Here is a 15,594-nt window from a genome sequence, read left to right on the forward strand (position 1 = left end):
GCTGGACTCTTAATTCTCCCTGCCTATTTTTGGACTCTGAATCTAGAAGGTTCCAGGAGTTCCACTCACCACATTGTGTTTTAGCCATTTAGTCCTTAGAAAGCTTTATCTTATTTTTGAGTGGCTAAATATTTCTAACCTTTCTCTATCTATTGTTTATTGTGGTTGTATGTTTGGAGCAGTGTTCATGGTGAAAGGGATGGGTCAAAGCTTATTAACAACTCCAGTTGGTGAGAAGTGCTGTTGCTTTTTTAGGACACAGACACTAAGTGATTACTATATATTATTGTATTGTATTCTAATCATCGTAAAGTATAAACTGATTGCATTTTGTAGAGTTGGAAACTTATGGTTTGGAAAAAGAGATGAGTCCCGACTCATACACAGCTTATAGACTGAAGAATCAGTGCCCAACATTGGGTCTCATTTCCAAATCAGAGCTCCTAACCACTGCACTCGACCAAGTCTCGAAACACTGGGGCACCATCTCACATGTCCTTTCCTTTTGTCCTAGGAAAATGAACTGAAGGATGCCACCCAGGGAGAGCATCGCCTGAGATCCCATCATGCAGGCCTTCCCACAAGGGCCCGGCAGCATGACAAGGTAGCTGATACCACCATCCACAGACCATCTTGGGCCCTGGAGGGAGGGGGCTGGGCCAGGGAGGAAAGACTGGGAAGGGTCAGGGAGGAATCACTGAACACCAATGTGAGAGTGGCCTGAGAGGCTGAGCCAGGTCTCTCTCACTTCTTCACGTGACCAGCGCGCGAGGCACCCGATAATGTCTCATCCACTGTCTTCTGGTTATCTCTGCTTGGAAGTCTATTAGGCACCTGTATCTTTAACAACAAGGCAGAACAAACCCATTGGTGTCCACTCTCCCAAACCACTTTCTCCCCAGTGAATGGTATGGCCACTCCTGATTGCCTGAGCCTCCATGCTGGGGCCTCCTGGGTGCTGATCTTACGTCATCTGAATCTAACTCCCTGCTTGAGTCTGTTTTCTGTTGCTTCTAACAGAATATCTGAAACTTGGTACTTTATAAAGAAAAGGAATCTATTTCTTAAGCTATGGAGGCTGAGAACCTAAGGTTGAGGGGCTGCATCTGGTGAGGACCTTCTTGCTGATGGGGACTCTACAGGATCCCAAGGTGGTGCAGGGCATCCTGTGGCAAGGGGGCTGAGTGTGCTCACATACCAGCTCAGGGCTCCCTTCCTCTTCTTATTAAGCCAGCAGTTCCACTCCCCTGATAACCCATTGGTCAATTAACACATTAATCCATTAATCCATGAATGGACCCATCCATTCATGAGGGCAGAGTCCTCGTGATCCAGTCACCTCTTAAAGGCCCCACCTCTCAGTACTGCTCTGTTGAGGATTAAGTTTCCCACACATGAAATCTGGGGGATGCATTCAAACCATGGAGCTCACCAACCAGCCACCTCACTGCCAGACGTGCCCCAGCTCTCCTCCCCTCCTCTCCACTGTGGTCATCTTCTCTTTCCCAGATGCCAAAGCCATTTCCTAACTGGCCTGTCCAGCTCCCTTGTCATCCTATGGTCTTTTCTCTATGGCAACTGGAGTAATCTTGTGATGCCCTCTGGATCACGCAGTCCTCTGACCCTTCCAATGCCTTCCATAAATAAAACTGAGGCTTCTCCCTGTGGCCACCATCCTGTCCATCTTGCTACCCCCGTCCACCTCTGACTTACTTTTGTTCCTTGGATCCCTAAGCTTGTCTGAGCATTTGATGGTTGTGTCTGCTTAGAATACTCTACTCCCTCATCTTCAACAGCTGGGAGTTTCTTGCCTTTCAAGCCTCAGGTTACGCCTCCCTGCTGGTGAGCATTTGTGGCTCTAACGTCCACTCTAACGGCCCTCCCTCCATCCCTTTTTTCTCTATGTGACCACACCTGTTTTCATGTTCTTTGTATCTTTTCTTGCTATCTTAGTCTATCATGGGTCTTCACTTATATGTTTCTCCGTCTCCTATGAGAATGTGGGCTGGTCATTGCAGAGGACTTTCTGTCACATCCATGACTGTCTCTCCTGCACCTTCACAGGATGCATAGTAGGTGCTCAGCCAACATCTATTGAATGATGGGTGGTTTTAGCTGTTAATTTTGCAGCTTTGACAATGCATATTTTAAAGAATAACTGAATTCTAGTGATTAAATATAAAAATTAGAGGTGTCTTGATTTAACACTTATTTTCTTGCCCTCTCGTTTGGCCATTTTTTTAAAGATTTGCTTTTCAGGAAATTACAAGTGTTGATGAGGATGTGGAGAAACTGGAATCCTGCACATTGTTGCTGGGAATGTAAAATGATGCAACCACTATAGAAAACAGTATGGAAGTCCCTCAAAAAATTAAAAATAAAATTGCATATGATCCAGCAATCCCAATCCTGGGGATAAGAATTGAAAAGGGGGCTGGGCGTAGTGGCTCACACCTGTAATCCCAGCACTTTGAGAGGCCGAGGAGGGTGGATCACCGGAGGTCAGAAGTTGGAGACCAGCCTGGCTAACATGGTGAATACCCCATCTCTACTAAAAATACAAAAATTAGCCAGGCGTGGTGGTGCATGCCTGTAATCCCAGCTACTTGGGAGGCTGAGGCAGGAGAATCACTTGAACCTGGGAGGTGGAGGTTGCAGTGAGCCAAGATCATGCCATTGTACTCCAGCCTGGGCAACAGAGCGAAACTCAGTCTCAAAAAAAAAAAAAAGAAAAGAAAAGGAGGGTCTCAAATGATATATGTACATGTTACAAATTTATAGTAGCCAAAAGGTGGAACTAGCCCACATTTCCACTGACGGATGAGTGAATAAACAACATGTGGCATATGTGTACAATGGAATATTACTGACCCTTGAAAGGGAAGGAAACTCTGACACATGCTACTGCATGGATGAACCTTGGGGACATTTTGCTGCGTGAATAAACCAGTCCCAAAGGGCAAACGCTGTCTGATTCCACTTGTATGAGGTTCCTAGAGTCATCAGAGCCATACAGACAAAGAGTAGAACGGAGGTGCCAGGGGCTGGGTGGAGGGGGGATAGGGAGGTGCTGTTTAATGAGGACGGAGTTTCAGTTGGGGAAGAGGATAGAGAGTTCTGGAGATGGGTGGTGGTGATAGTTGTGGAACAGTGCAAATGTCCTTAATGCCACTGAAGTAGCTACACGTAAAATAGTTAAGATGGTAAATTTAATGTAATGTGTATTTCATCATAATTTTTCTTAAAAAGGTGTGTTTTAGGCCGGGCACAGTGGCTCACGCCTGTAATCCCAGCACTTTGGGAGGCTGAGGTGGGCGGATCACGAGGTCAGGAAATCGAGACCATCCTGGCTAACACGGTGGAACCCCATCTCTACTAAAAATACAAAAAGTTAGCCAGGCGTGGTGGCGGGTGCCTGTAGTCCCAGCTACTCGGGAGGCTGAGGCAGGAGAATGGCATGAACCTGGGAGGCAGAGCTTGCAGTGAGCTGAGATCGCGCCATTGCACTCCAGCCTGGGCGACAGAGAGAGACTCCATCTCAAGAAAAAAAAAAAAAAAAAGGTGTGTTTTAATATATCCTGACCCTCCAATTAGTATGCTTTCCCCATTTTTCCACCAGCCCCCACTTTCCAAACCTACACTTTCAGGAAAGGCTCTGATACACTTACTCACACTGAGGTCTGAATGCATCATAAGGTTTAGTGACTTTCTTAGGCCAGGAGTATTTTTCTTCAAATAGGAGGAAAAATATAAAAAAGATGGGGGTGTTTCAGGCCTCCAGTACAGGCTGACAGCAGGGCTGGTGGGGAGCTGGGCACAGGGAGGTTGGATCCCGGGATGGCTTTCTTCCTATGACTAAAATAGCTGCATGTGTCCACACTCTGCCCCTGAGCTGGGCTCCTGCACCTGGAGAGGCAATGCCAGCTGTGGGGGCACGGGGGTGCTGGAGCTGAGCCCTGCAGGCATTGACCAGGCCAGCAAAGGCCGGCAGAGGTGGGGGTCCCAGGGCTCAGCCCTCACAACAGCGGCAGCCTCCTTTCCTAGACGGCTGATGGTGCAGCCTGACATCCCTGCTCCCATAGGATTCAAACCGCTTTGTTTGTTCACTTGAGGTTTGAGTTTCTCCCCCTGCTGTCTTCTCAGCTTGGCCTTTTAAACAAGGCTGCAAGGCACAGGAAATGAGCTCGCCTTGGCTTCTGCTTCGCAGGGGTGTCTGAGAGAGCCCAGCAGCTCACCCGGGGTGGACAGGAATAGCGGTGCTTTGGGAGAGGCAGCAGGGGCACTCCGGGTCTGTCCTGCAGCCTGCTTTGCGGAGCTTGGATTTCCTTCCAAGTGCCTGGGCTGGCTTCCTGCATGGGAGGCATTGAGGGAGTGGCAGTCCCCAGAGACTGTCTCTTGGGCCAAGCATCTTTGTGGTCCAGGGTAGCTGGGGAGGTTGAAGGGGTGGGGGTGAGTTTGTGCTGATGGAAGCATTCAACCGTCCCTCCAGACTCGTGGGTGAGCTCGTCAACCTTCCCTCTGGACTCATGGGTGAGCTCGTCTCGTCAACGCAAAACTGCAGAAACACCAGTGCTCTTCTGGGTCCCTGGAGACACTGGGCGATCAGCAGTTCCTCTATCTGATTCTTGCTTGGAATTGCAAACTGCTTTTCGGTAGCACTGATTAAGAGACAGAAATTAATTCTCAGAGCTCTTAATTATGAATGCAAAGAGACTGCGTTGTCAGCATTTTTCCCTGTGCAGAAATGATTGGTTCTTGGGCGCAAACGGTGGTATTGGGCTGTCTGGAGTGTTGAATTCTCTCAGGCAGGCAGCCTTGTGGGAGGAACCGATGAGCTGGGATCCAAGACATAGTGCAAAGAATATGCTTTGATGCTTTTGAGGCTGCAAAGCCAACCTTTTGTTGATTTCAGAGAAAATGATTCAAATTTCTTCTCTGTTGGGTTAGGAGGGGCCTGTTGAGCTTCCTCCCCCCCACGCTGGGCCACTGTTCCTGTAGCAGGTCTGAGGTTCAAGGTTTTCGTCACATTGAGTATCTGAGGCCAAATATTTCAAGCTTCTCTTCCACTTGGTGCCACTGTTGCTGCCACGAGAATGTATTTTGAAATAGAAATGAGTCCAGTGTCTGGATCAAAGTGAACAGTTCACTCTTATGAGATTTTTTTTAGAGAATAACATCCAATCCAGTGTCTGGATCGGATGCCTGGGGTGGTTAGTGTGCTGTTGTGTGTGTGTGTGGTGAGCAGGTCATGGGGAATCGTTCAAACCCCGTCAGCACCTGACGTTCTGGAGCCGGCACTAGAAGGTCATGACGTTCATGACCTTTGACCTCGCTGTAGCATGGTTCAGAGTTTCCTACAACCTAGGGAATCCCCTTACCTGCTGGCCAGAAACCCAAGGTTGTAGAAGTATAGGCACAGTTAGGAAACACTGGTATGAAATGTCAGCCATGTAACTTACTAGCAATTTCCCTCTTGAAGCATTGTTTTCTAGTAAGAAAATTATGAAAGTTTAAAAGGATGACACACATAGATATTTGGGATTCGTGAGGCTTAGTTTTTGACTGAAAGGTGAGTGTCCAACCCAGGGTTGCAGCTGATTATTATTCTCTAAAAACAATCTTATAAGAGGGAATTGTTCTTCACCTTGCGTTTAATCAAGACAAAGGAAGAATCGTCCGGCCTGCTAACCTTGAACATCTGGGACATTTTTTCTTTGATTGTGTGTCTTAGTGAAGAGCTCTGAGTCGTCTTTGTCACTCTGAGTTCGCTTTCTCCTTTAGTAGGAGACTGATTTGGCTCTTGAGAACATCCAGGAGACTGTTCTAGACCAAGAGCAACGGAACAGGGACCCAGGTCGGGTGTGGTGGCTCACGCCAGCAATGGGACAGGGACCCAGGCCGGACTCAGTGGCTCACACCTGTAATCCCAACACTTTGGGAGGCCAAGGCACATGGATCACCTGAGGTCAAGAGTTTGAGACCAGCCTGGCCAACATGGAGAAACCCCGTCTCTACTAAAAATACAAAAATTGGCTGGGCATGGTGGAGCATGCCTGTAATCCCAGCTACTCGGGAGGCTGAGGCATGAGAATCTCTTGAACCCAGGAGGTAGAGGTTGCAGTGACCCGAGATCACGCTACTGCACTCCAGCCTGGGTGACAGAGTCAGGCTCTCTCAAGAAAAAAAAAAAATAGTGATGGACTTTGAGGCAGAGACCTCAATGCAGTGGGGATCCCTGCACCCCTGTGTTCTTCGGAGCCAGAGGCCGGGGCATCTGTCAGCTAAGGGCCCGTCCACCAAGACTCCTGGCATGAGCTGGGCTGCAAAGGCCAACCGAGCAGAGAGGAAACTGCCAGGCTCTCTTCTGGGCCACCGGCCCCAGGTGTGAGCATTTGAGTGGCCCATTGGAGCCGATATTTATTGTGTTTTAATTCAGCGCCATCAGTCCTCTATCCAGGTGGGACCGGTGGCTGCTGAATTAGAGAACGCCCCCTTCTCCAGGTTTGTCAGCTGGGGTTATTTCCAGCTGCCCTCACAGAAGCCTGAGCTTGGTGGCTTACACACGAGGGGCAGTATCGTGTTCAGGAAGCCCGGCCAGAGGCAGCTGCCTAGAGAAGGAGCGAGGGCCCGGGGGCTCCTGTCCAGCAGTGACGTGTGTGGAGGGTGGCTTCCGTGACACCGCGACAGGTGGCGTTCCATCTCGAAGGATCGCATCCCCACCGTGGCGGGAGGAAGAGGGGCTGAAGCTTTTCTCACGAAGCTCTGTTTCATGAAAGGTCATTGTCCTCCAGAGATTTCTGCTCCAGGTTCATCAGAACCATGTCACAGACGGTCTCGGTCTGGTCCCAGCAGGAGAGATATGGCACATCCCCCAAAAGCAATTGAGGAGGGTTGCTAAGCATTCTTAGGGAGGTGCAGGCAGGGTTAGAGGAGCCAGTGGGGCAACTGAAGCCCTGGGGGCTGCACCAGGAGAGGAGGTGACAAACCTTGACTTGGGGGATAAGGAGGAGTGGGGCCCAGCTCACTGGGGCTTAGGCTTTCCAGGGATAGATGCCAGTTGCTGGCGCAGAGTGACAATTCAATGCATGCTTGCAGTGATGAGGACTGCCGTCTAGCTGACTTCCACATCAGTTGCCTTATTGCTGCTGCGACAGACTCCCACAAACACTCCATCGTGTCTCAGCACTCTGCAGGTCTTAAGTCCTAAAGTCAAGATGTCAGCAGGCCTGTGTGCTTTCCTGAGGCTCTGGGGTAGAGTCTCTCCTCTTGCCTTATTTTGGCTTCCTTCCCTGATCTTCAAAGCTGACAGCAGAGCATTGTCCAAGCTCTCTCTTTTTCGTGTCTGACTCTACTTTTCCTGATGAGGGCTCTGTGATTACATAGAGCCCATCTGGATAACCCCCATGCTCTCCCACTCTCAGGACCCTCCACACAATCTCATCCTCAGGGTCCGTTCGGCCGCGAAAAGTGGCTTTAGGAATTTGGATGTGGGCATCTTCGTGTGGGGCCATTACTCAGGCATTATACATCCAGGAAATCAGTCTCTTTGGTTCTCCCTCCCCTCTCCTTGTCCACACACCCTCTCCTTGTTGTGAACCAGAGCCGTGGCCTTCATCGTTCTGGTAAACAAAAAGATGACACTATGGGGAACTGTAAGTCAAAGAAATGCAAAACCATAATTGTGGCATGAGATGAGGTCCACGAAAGAGTAAATATCGGCTGGGCACGGTGGCTCACATCTGTAATTCCAGCACTTCAGGAGGCCGAGGCAGGCAGATCACTTGAGGTCAGGAGTTCAAGACCAGCCTGGCCAACATGACAAAACCTTGTCTCTACTAAAAATGCAAAAATTAGCCAGGCATGGTGGTGTGCACCTGTAACCCCAGTTATTTGGGAGGCTAAGGCACGAGAATACCTTGAACTCAGGAGGTGGAGGTTGCAGTGAGCTGAGATTGCATCACTGCACTCAGCCTGGGTGACAGAGCGAGACTCCATCTCAAAAAAAAAAAAAAGAAAGAGTAAATGTCATTGACTTGCCCCCAAGGTCCTCCGTAGACTCTGCCTGGACTCTTCACCTTCCTCCGAGAACTTCTTTTCTTTTACTTTGCTTATGAGCATCACCTCAAGGCCAACAGATCCATTTGTTCCCCCAACATTATTGCCTTCTGTTAAATCACTGCAATTACCACCATATTGTCCACTGCAGAAACACAGTGTTTCCACTCTACTGTGTTAAATTTAGCTCCCTTTTAGCTCCATTGTGGAACAAATAGGATTTAGGGGCCAGCTGGACTCTCTAGCTTCTGGCCACCGTTTGTGACATGCCCGGGGGAGAATGCGTACCGGTGCTCGGTAATTTCTTTCCAGGTTCACACTGGAATGGTGGCCTGTCCATAGGTTGGAGGTTGTCTGTTCTTGACCAAAGCACTGGATGCTGCCCCCTAGAGGGCAATTCCTGACTGTCCCGTGCTCTTATAAAAAGCTGGATAATAAATGCATCTTCATGCTGGGTTCTGCACATGGAGCCTGAAACCCAAGTTGGCTTCTCTGTGAAGCATGAGTCTGAATCAATTCCTCTCCAAACTAGGAACTCCTTACGTAGGGAGCCTCTGAGTCATCATGTTGCTTTTGGGCTGTTAATGTTCTTTTTCTTTGGAGATTTTACCCATCAGGGTCACAAAAGCAAATAGACAGCATTTGCAAACTGGAGGATGGAGCAGAGTTTAGAAAATAAAGTACTAGCAAAGGTGTGGGTGGTGTTGCAGGGGCCAGGGGGCAGGGGGCAGGACACCTGCAAAGGGGGTTGGGAGTCTGAGACCAGCAGAGGCTGGGCACCGTGGCCACCTGCTATGGGTATGGGGAGAAGGGTGTGGGAGAGGCCCTCCCCATAGAAGGACACTGTTGGGGGTTACCCCAGTTCCACAACCCAGTGGGAGGACTTGCAGGGCTCAGTGTGCAGCCGCCCTCAGGGCTGTGACTTATTACAGCAAAAGGACACACCGCACAGGTGGCAAAGGGAGAGGGCACACAGGATGAAGCCAGGGGGAGACCAGGTACAGGCTCTCCAGGTCGTCTCCCAAGAGGATTCCCCAGAATCACACAGGACACTTAGTGGACCCACAGCTGCAAGCTGCGATGTGTGTGAAATGTCATCTATCAGGGAAGCCCATTAAAGACTCAGCAACCAGAGTTTTTATGGGGACCTGGTCACATGGGCACTCTCTGTCCAGCACATACCAAAATTCCAGACGCCCAGAAGGAAAGGTGTTCGGCACAAACTGTCTTGTTCAAGTGGCCTAGATGCGGTAAGCCGCACTAATCGATTAGGGAATGTAGGAATTCTCCCCAAATCGCAGTTCCCAGGCCTCCAGCCAAGGGCCAGGCTCACCAGCGGTCTTTCTAAGGGGAGCAACTCAGAGTAATCCCTGCAGGCTGGTGGGGAGGGCCGGGGGCCAGGGGTCATGCTGATCCATTGTTTCTCGGTCATGTCTTCCACTAGGCAAGCTGATTAGAAGCGGGGATGGTACGGGGGGTGCAGGCCGTGAGGATGAGCCTCTTGGGACACAAAGAGGGATGGATGATGGTGGGGCCTGGGTCTGGGAGAGTTAACAGCAGTAGTCCACCCAGGAGCCAGGGCCTCCTTTCCAATCTTGGAACTTTCCTCAACACCATTCCATTAGTACAAAAATCTTGCTTGACCACTGACTCCCTGCCAGGCGGTCCTCTGGGCTCTGACGATGGGAAATTGCATGGCAGAAGAAAACTTCTGGAACACACGTGGACACTGAAGCATGACGGTGAGAGGGAGGGGCATGGAGGCGGGGAGTGGAGACAAGGGTTTCGTCACCTTGCAAGGGTTGGAAAGGCCTGTCGAGGTTGCACCAAATGAGAAGGAGCCAGACCTGAGCAGACTGGGGCAGGGCGGGGTAGAGATCTGCAGGCAATGGAATCAGCAGGTGCAAGGGTTCTGGGGTGGGAAGAAGCTTGACCTGTTTAAGGGACAGAAGGAGGCCAGGGTGTCCCCAGCATGGTGGCAACAGGGTAGCAGGTGGGTGGGGCTTTTAGACCACCAAGGAGTTTGGATTTTATTCTAAATTCTGTGGAAACCATAGAAGGTTTCAAGCAGGGAGAGGCAAGATCTGGCAGGTATTTCAGAAAGATGGTGCTGGTTGCTGTGTGAGACTGAATTTAGGAGCATTCAAGCATGACTCCCAAGTCCTAATGTTCTTGAACAGCTATGATGCAAGAAAGTGATGCTTTCTGCAAACCTGCACCCCGGGGTATTGAGGTTCAGAAGTGAGGATGGTTTAATTCAAATACGTCGTGACATTTTCACCGGGGGCATTTGGATTATTTCTCTAAGTTCATTGCCTGATAACATCACACTGCAGCAAAATGGCATTAAAATATTCCTTCGAATGAAACCTCTCTATGACCTCTTAATAACAGCTTTCCTATAACCCTGTTCCGATGTGGGAATGCCAAGTGGGTGCCTGCCTTTCTTTTGGTGCCCCAGAAGTTGTCAGGTTAAACTAACACTCAGTACAGAAAGTATTTGAAATAGAAAGGACTTCTGCAGCTGACAAGCGTGGCATTGTGTTAGTCTGTTATTGAAGCCATAATTCACATCATAAGACTTGGGGAGGAGGTAAAGAAATTACAAGGCTGCTGTTGGGTTAAAATATGTTGCCTCCACAATGAAAATGAATGGGAAAGGAACCATGGTGACTTCTTTCATTGACAGCATCCCCTTACCTGTTTCGAAGAGGAGAGAGACTGAACATGGCGCCTCCCTTCCCAATAAGCTTGTAGCTTGGCCCTGGGGGTTGTGGCCTAAGAATGGAATTTATGTGGTTTTTGGATTTATTGGGGGAATGCATTCTAGTTCATGTGGAATTTCATTGGCATTTTTATTCACTTTTAAGATGAGGTAAAACTTTTAGACAAGAATATGCTTAGACAATGGGAAAACACTTGTATCTGTTAGGGCTCTCATAGTTACAGGGGACAGACGATTCAAATTGGTGTAAGCAAACAAGGAGAATCTATTGGTCCAAGTGACTGAAAAGGAAAAGATAATTAGCTTCAGGCTCAGCTTGATCTGGGTGCTCAAATGATGCCATAGGGGATCCTGCTTTTCCCTCTGCGTCTCTGCATTTATCTCATTGGCTCTGTTCTCAGATGGGTTCTTCCCTCGTGATGACAAGGCCACAGTAGTTCCAGCTTTTTGTCTTTAACTTTCCAAGTCCAGTGGGCAAAAGGGAGAGTTCTTCTGGGTTCCTATACTAGTACAGGATCTCATTCCCCCAGAATGCAATTGGGTCATGTGACTTCCCCAACCAATCACTACATCCAGGAGATGAGATTACACTGATTGGCCAGGCCTGTGGTACATTTGCAACCCTGAACCAATCACTGAGGCTGTGGTGGAAGTGGGCGGGAGGAAGATGGAGGTCGTCTGCTGATTGGTCAGCCCTTGGTCATGTGTAGTGACCCCTAGTAGGAGTGGACCCAGTCCATGATGGAGAAGGAGGAAGGGAAGAATCCTCTAAGAGGAAACTGAAGATTTTCCTCCTAAAGAGGAAGCAATGGATATCAGCTGGGGGCAGATGCCTGCTCCAGCTCTTAGGCAGGTTGTGATAACCTCCTTGTCTCCATTCCTTCCACTTGCAGGTGAAGGCAGAGTATGTGCATCTCAACCACCCACTCACCCTCTTGACCAGAGAGCGCGATTTGGCCGTGAAGGAGAAACACCAGCTCCAAGCCAAGCTGGAGAACCTAGAACAGGTCCTGAAGGTAGGTTAGCTTTCTGCATTTGGGACCACTTCTGCTCTTTGTGAGGTCAGTGTGAGGAAAGAGGGGCTACAGGACCCCTGAGCAGAAACTACATCAAGCTCCTTTGGAAGCCATCATCCACATTCAGAGATGCTGGGGCTGCTTTCCCCCTTTTTGTGGTATAAAAAGCAATAAATAACAAAATTCCAGTGTTTCTGGAAGCAATCCCATAAAGCCAATTATGCATTTCCATTTCTTAGGATGTTAAACACAGCTGAGCTGAGTGCAGTGGCGGGCACTCCGCTCCTGAATGGAAATGGAGTCTGTTTACGTTCAAGACCAGAGGTGGCTACAGTGGGTTTCAAACTTCAGGAATTTTAAGCTGCTCCTTGGACGTTTAATGACCTTTGTTACAAAGAGGATAGCTAAACCAGAACGTTGCTCTATCGGGGTGCAGGTAACTGGATGTCCCTCATGCATTCCTGATGAGCTGAGATCTCCTTCAATATTTAGCCAGTGGGTTGATTTGCTATTGATGCCACTGAGTTAAGCTGAATGAATTTTTTCACCAAGTGTTAAAATTTGATTGGATTCTCATTCTAGGAAACTTTTTTAAACAAAAATTAAAAAAAAAATCATCTCCAGTTCTATGATCCAGTACATATATTACCAGGGTCATTTGCATTTCACAATTACAGAAAACAGGATTAGGCTGCATCTGCAAATACTCTTTAAATCAAGAAGTGATTCTACCTCCATCTGTAGCCTCTTTGGGGAAACTTTTGGAGCTCTGAGGGGAGCATCTGAGTAATTGCCAGGGATGGTGGTGGGGGAGTGGACAGGGTGGGGGGATGGGGATGAGGAGTGACCACTCCAGGGATGATGGTGGGGGCAGTGGAGGGGGTGGGGATGAGGAGTGACCCCTCCAGGGATGGTGGCTGGGGGAGTGGAGGGGATGGGGGGATGGGGATGAGGAGTGACCACTAAGGGATATGAGGTTCTTTCTGGAGTGATGAAAATGTTCTTGAGTTAGATGGTAATAACGGCTGCTGAACTTTGTGAATGTGCCAAAACCATGTCATTGCACACCAAAATGGTGACCTTTATGGCATGTGCATTCCATCTCAATGAGAAAAGAATGATTCCATCTCAATGAGCAAAGAAAGGTGGCCTATTCTCTGACTACCGGCCCTGAATGTGGACCAAGCTGGTCCTGCAGTTCTCAGCAAGCTGACTGTCCTGCTTCTCCCTGTGTGCTCTAAGTCTTCAGAACGTAACCCTCAAAGAGGAGGTGCTACCACATAATTCTTTAAGCAGCTGCCTCGATGACTGACTGTGAGTTTTCTGAGGGCACACACCGTGACTTATCCAACCCTCTGCCTTTAGCGCCTGGGACACACATTCAGGGCTTAGTGAATTTACTGGAGGGTGTGCCGTGAATCCCTGGGAGGAAGGAGCTTAGCGGAGAGTCTGCTGGATTAAAAAGCCATGAAAGATGGTTCTCAGTGGGGCCAGCTTGCCCTCCAGGGAACATTCAGCAATGTCTGAGGACACTTTTGATTGATATGACTGGGGAAGGGGAGGCCAGGGATGTAAAACCCTCTACCACGCGCAGATCAGTCTCCTACAGCAGATTATCACCTGGTCCCACATGTCAGTGGTACTGAGGCTCAGAAATCGTGTATCTGTTTCTTATTACTGCTGTAGCGAGTGACCCCACAGTGTCTTGGTGGCTTAAAGTGATGTAGACGTATTCTGTTTCAGTTCTGGAGGTCAGAAGTCTGAGATGAGCCTCACAGGGCTATGATCTGGTGTTGGCAGGACTGAGTGCCTTTCTGAGCTCTGGGGAGAATTCATTCCTTGCCTTGCCAGCTGCAGGGGCTGCTGAGGGCCTCGCACTCTGCCTTCAAAGCCAGGGAGGCAGCATCTTCCCTCCTTTCTGACCTCACGCCCTTTGAGTTGTTGGCGTTGATTTCTTTTGTTGTCAGTAATATGAGTGGAATTGGAACCTCAGCACAGTTTCAGTCAACCTGATTTGCTGAGAGCCAAAGAGGATTCTACCGGATCAGAGACCCATCTTGGGAGGCTGTCAGGTGATGCAGGATTCCCAGCTAAGTGTGCCTGAGGGCCGGCTCACAGCCCCTCTCCTTTGCCTGCACAGAGCAAAGACCCTGAAATGCCAGCCTGCGGAAGAGCCCTGGATTAAAAAGCCATGAAAGATGGTTCTCAGTGGGGCCAGCTTGCCCTCCAGGGGACATTCGGCAATGTCTGAGGACACTTTTGATTGATATGACTGGGGAAGGGGAGGCCAGGGATGTAAAACCCTCTACCATGTGCAGATCAGTCTCCTACAGCAGACTGAAGGGCCACCAAGTCACACCCACCACTGGGTTTGACTGAATTGTGAAAGGGATGTGGTTTTCCTTCCAAATATAAAAGCTTTCAGTGAAATAGATAAGGCTGAAATTGGGGCTGAATGTTCCTGAAACAATCATGTAAGAATAATACTGAAACTGACTAGACGCGCCCCCAGCATGGATCACGCAGTGATATTTAACCTGATTTGAGTCCCTCCTGATTTTCATACTTAAAAAAATGATAATTGATGACTTCATTATCTGTGAATGTGTTTTTATTATGCTTCTTTCCAAGAATATGTCCTAATTACCAAAATCATTAAATATAATGAAGTGATATGGAAGGAAGTAGAATGTGTGCATAAAGAGAAGAAAGAACTAAAATATGCTGCCTTGGAGGCTGAACATGGTTACTCCAAGATTCTCATTTGGCTCTGAGTTTCCAGGGAGGCTGGACAGAAAAGAAAACATGAACAATTGCATAATTCTCACTTCTTCGGGGAAGGAAGCTCACTGCTTCCCCAGCAAAACAAAGCATGGGGTGCTGGACATGGTTTTCTTACTCGGAATGTTATGTTAGAGAATGCAGAAAAATACAGAAGAAACTGTTGTCAGGAACATTTTCATAGCAATGGAGGAGCAATTTTCCCAAGTCTCTTTCTTTGGAAGTTCTTTGGAGAAGAAGAGCCTAATGGCATATGGCGTTTTCAAGCCTGTCTTGCAACATTAGCAAGGAGAATTGGGGAGGAACGCTAAGGCTAGATTGCCCCACATACAAGAAGAATCCACGAAGAGTTTTTCTTTGTTTTGTTTTGTTTTTTGAGATATAGTCTTGCTCTGTCGTTCTGGCTGGAGTGCAATGGCGCGATCTCAACTCACTGCAACCTCCACCTCCCAGGTTCAAGAGATTCTCCTGCCTCAGCCTCCCTAGTAGCTGGGATTACAGGCACCCACCACCAAACCCAGCTATTTTTTGTGTGTATGTATATTTTTAGTAGGGATGGGGTTTTGCCATGTTGGCCAGGCTGGTTTTGAACTCCTGACCTCAAGTGGTCAGCCTGCCTCGGCCTCCCAAAGTGCTAGGATTACAGGCGTGAGCCACTGCACCCAGCTGAGTTCTTCTTGATGGGACTTGAACAAGAGAAAATGTAGTATTCCTGAGCCGTTCATTCCTGGTCTGTGGAATCTAAAATACCAAGAGATGGGAAAGCACTGGAGGGTGAACCAAGTGGGGTGGTCTATTGAGACTCTGCCCACATGTCCACCCTGTCTTTTGGGGAATTTCCCTGTCCCCAGCATCCCTATCAAGGGAAAGGGATACATCAGTGCATCTAAACAGAGATCTGTATAGTGAGACACACGTGGCATCCTTGGGCCACAAGTTGCTCACTGTATGACTAACCATTCATTCACAAGGGTCCATTGAGCGCTATGTACCAGGCACTGTTGCAGGCACCAAGGG

At 48.8% G+C, this 15,594-nt stretch overlaps 1 protein-coding gene across 5 annotated transcripts in view; it reads left to right on the forward strand.

Moving 5' to 3' along the window:
* The window catches only part of RIMBP2 (RIMS binding protein 2), a 332,648-nt gene that overhangs the window by 209,139 nt on the left and 107,915 nt on the right, over positions 1-15,594 (forward strand). For all 5 annotated transcript variants that reach the window (XM_033220100.1, XM_033220104.1, XM_033220103.1 and 2 more), the window contains exons 3-4: positions 515-604; positions 11,674-11,796. The gene's annotated coding sequence lies outside the window, so the exon portion shown is untranslated. The remainder of the gene's footprint in view (positions 1-514; positions 605-11,673; positions 11,797-15,594) is intronic.

Source organism: Trachypithecus francoisi, unplaced genomic scaffold (assembly GCF_009764315.1).
Source record: "Trachypithecus francoisi isolate TF-2019V2 unplaced genomic scaffold, Tfra_2.0 Lachesis_group11, whole genome shotgun sequence".
In the NCBI taxonomy this organism is placed as follows: Eukaryota; Metazoa; Chordata; class Mammalia; order Primates; family Cercopithecidae; genus Trachypithecus; species Trachypithecus francoisi.